Source organism: Hyperolius riggenbachi, chromosome 3, assembly GCF_040937935.1.
Source record: "Hyperolius riggenbachi isolate aHypRig1 chromosome 3, aHypRig1.pri, whole genome shotgun sequence".
Lineage (NCBI taxonomy): Eukaryota > Metazoa > Chordata > Amphibia > Anura > Hyperoliidae > Hyperolius > Hyperolius riggenbachi.
In genome coordinates, this window is record NC_090648.1 from 471,763,180 (window position 1) to 471,770,528 (window position 7,349).

Consider the following 7,349-nt stretch of genomic DNA (forward strand, 5'->3'; position numbering starts at 1 on the left):
TTTTGTGAAAATTGCTTTTCTAAGCGCTTTTCCAGAGCGTTTTTTAATTCACTCCCTGATTCAAGTCAGGAAATGAACTCTTTGACCCGGAAAAGAATAAATACAATGTATTTATTCTTAAAAACACAAACGCAATCACTGCACAAAGCGACTTTGTGAGCGTTTTGCGTTTTTCCTATACCTTCCTTTAGGCAAAATCGCCCCAAAAATGGTCCAGGCACCGCTTTGCTGAATGCACAGAGCACGAACCGCACTGATATGAACCTTCTCATAGAGATTCATTGCACAAGCCTTTTGTGGGCCATTTTAAGAATTGCATGTGCTTGAAAAGAGGCCGAAAACGCCCCCAGTGTGAACGAGCACATAAACTACGTTTTACTCTCTGCAAATATACAATTAATACACATGTATTTTGCATTTTACACATTTTTGTGATAGTTGTCCTTTAAATACACATGAAAGCAGTGCTTGGGTTGTCTCTGTAATGAACATGACCATTGCCAGAAGCAATGTTATACAGCAATAGGACTACATGCAGTTGGGTTCATTATGCCTTCAGCAAGTGGAGGTCCCTTTCAGGGCCGGTGCTTCCATAGAGGCAAAGGGGGCAATTGCTCCAGGGCCCCAGAGCCAGTAGGGGCCCCCGAGGTTGTGTCTTCTCCCCTATAGCTATGGTGACCCCATACATGCCTGCAGGGAATGAGGAAGAGAGGCACCATTGGGGAGAAATCCAGAGTCAGGCCCGGTCCGCCCATGATGCCAAGTGAGGGGACTTCCTCAGGCGGCAGAAGTCTGGGGGCAGCACCAGGCAGAAACAGGAAGCCACGAGAGTGCCTGGCCAACCTATACTGGTGGCAATTGTACCTGGCTGACCTAAACTGGGGGCAACTGTACCTGGCTAACCTATACTAGGGGCAACTGTACCTGGCTAACCTATACTGGGGGCAACTGTACCTGGCTAACCTATACTGGGGGCAACTGTACCTGGCTAACCTATACTGGTGGCAACTGTACCTGGCTGACCTAAACTGGGGGCAACTGTACCTGGCTAACCTATACTGGGGGCAACTGTACCTGGCTGACCTAAACTGGGGGCAACTGTACCTGGCTAACCTATACTGGGGGCAACTGTACCTGGCTGACCTAAACTGGGGGCAACTGTACCTGGCTAACCTATACTGGGGGCAACTGTACCTGGCTGACCTAAACTGGGGGCAACTGTACCTGGCTAACCTATACTGGGGGCAACTGTACCTGGCTAACCTATACTGGGGGCAACTGTACCTGGCTAACCTATACTGGGAGCAACTGTACCTGGCTGACCTAAACTGGGGGCAACTGTACCTGGCTGACCTAAACTGGGGGCAACTGTACCTGGCTAACCTATACTGGGGGCAACTGTACCTGGCTAACCTATACTGGGGGCAACTGTACCTTGCTAACCTATACTGGGGGCAACTGTACCTGGCTGACCTAAACTGGGGTCAACTTGGTTCCGCCTCCTGTGTCCTGCCTGGATTTGGTAAGACAGCAATGTGTGTACACTCTGGATTAGTAAGGGAAAGGAGGAGGGGAATAATGGGGTCCCTGACAATTTTGGGGACATATGATGGACACCTAATGATTTTGTGTGGCAGGTCCTAGGAGTCGGCGCAGAGGCTGCGAGGTAGGCATTGTTGGGGGGGGGGGCAAGTATGTTTGTAGCTAGAACTTGCCCTGGCCCCTCTTCCAATACTGTACTGAGATTCCTCACCCATTGCTCAAGGCCCAGCGTATTGCCATACATGAAGTCTATAATACTCAGCAACACTGTGAGCAGGGGCGTACCTAGAAATTCCCGGGCCCCATTGCAAAAAAAAATCTGCCCCCCCCCCTAGAGCCCGCTCAGGGACTTTTGGGGGGCAGGAGGGGTCGCAGCATAAGAGGAGAGTGTGGCAGATCGGTGGCGAGGAGGGAATTCCCCCCCCCTCCCTCATCTCGGGCTCTCCTCTCAGCGCTCCCACTCCTGCAATCATTGGTGGCAGCGGCGCCGGCAGGCTGAATACATTACCTCCTTCTCGCTGGAGGTCTTCCGATCTCTAAGAGCAACTTCCTGTTTACACAGGAAGTTGCATGAAGCTCTTAGAAAACGGAAGACCTCCGGCGAGAAGGAGGTAATGTATTCAGTCTGCCGCCGCTGCTGCTGCCCGCTGCCACCAATGGTTGCAGGAGGGGGATTGCTGAGAGGAGAGCCCAAGGTGAGGGAGGGGGGGGGGGGAATTTCCCCCTTCCCCACCGATCTGCCACACTCTCCTCTTATGCTGCGACCCCTCCTGCCCCCCAAAAGTCCCTGAGCGGGCCCTAGGGGGGGCCCAGGCCCCCCCGCAACGGCAGGGGTCGCATCCCCTATTGTTACGCCAGTGTCTGTGAGTGTGTGTGGGAGACACCACTGAAAAACTGAATATCCATTGGTTAAACCTGGCACCCCATATATGTGTCTGTGCCTCAAATCTGCCAGATCAACAAGACTTAACAATAATAATGTAGTATGTCTATCTTTCATCGTGCATATTACACCTTTTCTGATGCTCAGTCTAGATTGTGAAAATATTGTTTATGTAAAATGTAATATTTTAGTATGTCGATTGCTACCAGCCTTGTCCTTTGAACAGCTACAAAATGGCATCAATCAGGGCCGAGCCGAGGCAGAGGCGAGAGAGGCTCCAGCCTCAGGGCGCAGTGTAGGAGGGGGTGCACAACTCACTCAGCTATCATTTCCTTATTGTGTTTGAAGCAGACAGAAATAGGAAAAGGGGATACAGTGACTGCAAGCCAGATAACTAGAGATTAAGGTGTTGGGGGGGAGGGGCCATGGGGAGCCTATCACAGCAGTTATCCAGCGCTCTGCCGCTCACAGTGCTTATCACACGAACATCGTTAGTTCACGTGATAAGCGAAGGTTATCGTGCGATCACGTGTGCTTTTCACGTGAAACGCACACGTGATTGCACGATAACCTTTGCTTATCACGTGAACTAACGCTGTTCCCGTGATAAGCACTGCGAGCGGCAGAGCGTGTGATAACCGCTGTGATAGCAGTTATCACACTTTTGAGAATCGAGCCCAGTGTGTGACGGCCGGGGTATGAGGGATGGAGGGGCGCACTTTGGTGTGTCAGCCTTGGGTGCTGGAGGACCTTGTTCTGGCTCTGGCAGCAATTTATAAAGATGGGAGGCCTCCTGCTTTCTGGGAAATAATAAATAATGTGCATGATCCAAGTTTGCCAGATGACTGATTCTTTCTCTTGGGATCACTGGAGATGCCACAGTTAGCTATCATATACCCTAGATGTAACCATAACTTCAGCGCTGATTCTCAAATTCCACCACCACACACAGAAAATATAGATACGCTTCGCTTACCAGATCCCAATAGACCTACAGGGTCTATTCAGAGCACAAACGGACAAATAGCAGGTTTCTCTCCTGCCGGACAGGACACCCTCTTAGCCAAGGGTGTGGAGGACTGCCACACTTGTATGCGCAGTGTGCAAATGAGTAGGTCATTTAGTTGGATGATGCTTGGAAAATACAAGCCGTGACCACACAACCAACCAACACAAACGGTTGGTTGTGGGGTCCGTCATGTCGTGGAGTTGGTTGTGCACTTTATTGGACATGTGTACGAGCCTTTACACTATATACATTTGCACACATATACATTTGGGACACAAGAAAGATTTGGGCTGGGGATGCTGTGAAAGGACTTCTAGGTTTTGTTTTCCCCCAGGCCAAAAAGTCCCTGTCCTCCCCTGTAAAGAGGTGTCCGATAGTAGATAAAACTGGGTTAAAAACAACTAAAAATAGAAAAAAAGAGGCGGCTTACCTCCATTATGACAAGTTCATATAAATATACATTTTAATAAGAATGCGTTTCGTGTGTCTGCTCCAACTTCCTCAGGCCAAATACAGTGTCAAATGTGTGCAACGAGCCAAGAAAAGAGCACCTGCTAAATGACAAGCAACAAATAATCCAATCGTGCTCATAGCTACTCACCTGCCAGGAGTCATTTGATGGTGCCACCACTGTTTCCTGTCTGTACTGCGCTTGCCGTGGCATTTGGCTGTAAGGGGGTGGGGCTATACACCAGAAGTCGAGGCACATGTCATTGTAACTTTTTAAGAGAACACTATATATGCAAAGTTTAGTTTAGACATTATAGTAATTAGTAATATAGTAGTAATTTAAAGGACACTCGAAGTGAAAATAAACTAATGAAATAAACTATTGTATCTATCTTCCTTCTCTTAAAAATGACTTTTTAAGATATTCCACAGTTTTTTTTTATGTTTAAATCTACTTTTTAAGTTTTAACTGTTTTATTGTTTTTGCTCAATGACATTAATTCATTGAAGTATGCCAGAGCTAAAATGTATGAACTATTGACTCCTTTTATCGCTTTCCTGCTCTCAGAAGCCATTTTCTGCTAGGAAAGTGTTTTATAGTTGGAATTTCTTATCAGTGAGGGTTACACTGTAGTCACTTCCTGTCTGAGTCAGGACTGAGTCAGCCACTTACATACCTGATATGTAACTCTTTCAGGCAGAGAAAGAAAAAAGGAACACAGCATAGCTATTAGTGTGCTTGGCACTGTACATACCCATGTCTATCATATTATGTCACACATCACTTTGGGTATCCTTTAAGAGTGGCATAAATTAAAGGATACCCGAGGTGACATGTGACATGATGAGGTAAACATCTGTATGTACAGTGCCTAGCACACAAATAACTTTGCTGTGTTCCTTTTTTTTCTTTCTCTGAAAGAGTTAAACATCAGGTATGTAAGTGGCAGTTCCTGTCCGAGTCAGGACTGAATCAGACTACAGTGTGACCCTCACTGATAAGAAATTACAACTATAAAACACTTTCCTAGCAGAAAATGGCTTTTGAGAGCAGGAAAGAGATAAAAAGGGTCAATAGTTCATAGATTTTAGCTCTGGCATACTTCAATGAATGTGTCATTGAGCAAAGACAATAAAACAGTACAAACTTAAAAAGTAGATTTAAATATAAAATAAAACTGTGGAATAATAAAAGTCTTAGGAGAAGGAGGAAAGATACAATTGTTTATTTCTTTAGTTTATTTTCAGCTTGGGTGTCCTTTAAATGTGTGCATGGGACGTCCTAGATTAGAATGACTTCTAAACAACTTTATTAATTGAGCTATTTATATACACAGTTATTGATCGCAATTCCATTTACAATAGATGTCTTTATTGTGTCAGTTGGTGAATCCTTCACTAAGTAAATGGGAGTAAATAAACACTTATATAAGCTGTGATATCCTGTACTATAATAACAATAATAGGTAGAGAGCGCTACCTTATGAATATCCAGATAAAACCAAAAATATGGGGAGCTGATCTGCAAGAAATGCTACACAATTGAAGAATACACGTTCACAGTCTGCTTCACATAACAAAGGATCATTTATTGGGCTTGATTCAGTAAACGATGCTAACCCAGTTAGCACGCCTAAAGACTTTGGGCGTGATAACTAGAGATGGGCCGAACCTCCGATTTTAGGTTCGCGAACCGGGTTCGCGAACTTTCGCGTAACGTTCGGTTCGCGTTGAAGTTCGCGAACCGCAATAGACTTCAATGGGGATGCGAACTTTGAAAAAAAAAATAATTATGCTGGCCACAAAAGTGATGGAAAAGATGTTTCAAGGGGTCTAACACCTGGAGGGGGGCATGACGGAGTTGGATAGATGCCAAAAGTACCGGGGAAAAATCTGGATGTGAGGCAAAGCAGCGTTTTAAGGGCAGAAATCACATTGAATGCCAAATTGGAGGCCTAAAGTGCTTTAAAACATCTTGCATGTGTATACATCAATCAGGTAGTGTAATTAAGGTACTGCTTCACAGTGACACACCAAACTCACCGTGTAACGCACCGCAAACAGCTGTTTGTGTAGTGACGGCCGTGCTGGACTGGTGCGCACCATGGCGAGAGTGCAGGTTTTGGTGGCTTTACAGCCCATATGGTCGCCTGGCTGATGTAGCTGAATGACAGAACAGTGACTGTCCAGCTGATCAAATTTGGTCTGACCACAATGAAGCAACGACCTTATTATCTTTTGTGTGCCCCCCGAGACACTCATCTAGGCGCCGGTCATTGCTTCATTGTGATACGCAAGCCCCTTCACCACGGCAAGGTAATGATCACGAAGGGGAATGGGCGCATGTACATGCCTTTTCTTTTGTTGTTGCAGCTGCCCGCAGTGCAGCCAGAAAAATTAGGCAGTCATGTACATGCACCAGAAAAATTATTACAGCGGCCGCTGCTAGCAGCGGCCTAAAAAATTCAGCAATCCGCCTGGAGTCCCGGACCCTGTTGGTGGTGGCGGAGAAGGTAGTCAAGCGGCCTGCAGGCAGACATGCTGTGTGGAGGGACTGGGAGCGACTTAGTCTTCTTGGGGCAGCCCAGGCAGCCAGTCACACGGCGTGCAGGCAGAGATGCTGTGTGTGCGGGGACTGACTTAGTCTTGGGGCAGGCAGCAGCCCTCCGGGATCCATGCCTCATTCATTTTGATAAAGGTGAGGTACTTAACACTTTTGTGATTTAGGCGACTTCTCTTCTCTGTGACAATGCCTCCAGCTGCGCTGAAGGTCCTTTCTGACAGGACGCTTGCGGCAGGGCAGGAGAGAAGTTGGATGGCAAATTGGGACAGCTCTGGCCACAGGTCAAGCCTGCGCACCCAGTAGTTCAAGGGTTCCTCATCGCTGTTCACAGCAGTGTCTACATCCACACTTAAGGCCAGGTAGTCGGCTACCTGCCGTTCCAGTCGTTGGTGGAGGGTGGATCCGGAAGGGCTACGGCGAGGCGTTGGACTAAAGAACGTCCGCATGTCCGACATCACCATGAGATCGCTGGAGCGTCCTGTCTTTGACTGCGTGGACACGGGAGGAGGATTAGTGGCAGTGGTACCTTGCTGGCGTTGTGCTGTCACATCACCCTTAAAGGCATTGTAAAGCATAGTTGACAGCTGGTTCTGCATGTGCTGCATCCTTTCCACCTTCCGGTGAGTTGGTAACAGGTCCGCCACTTTGTGCCTGTACCGAGGGTCTAGTAGTGTGGCCACCCAGTACAGCTCATTCCCCTTGAGGTTTTTTATACGGGGGTCCCTCAACAGGCAGGACAGCATAAAAGACGACATCTGCACAAAGTCGGATCCAGTACCCTCCATCTCCTCTTGCTCTTCCTCAGTGACGTCACGTAAGTCAACCTCCTCCCCCCAGCCGCGAACAATACCACGGGAAGGTTGAGCAGCACAAGCCCCCTGCGACGCCTGCTGCGGGTGTTC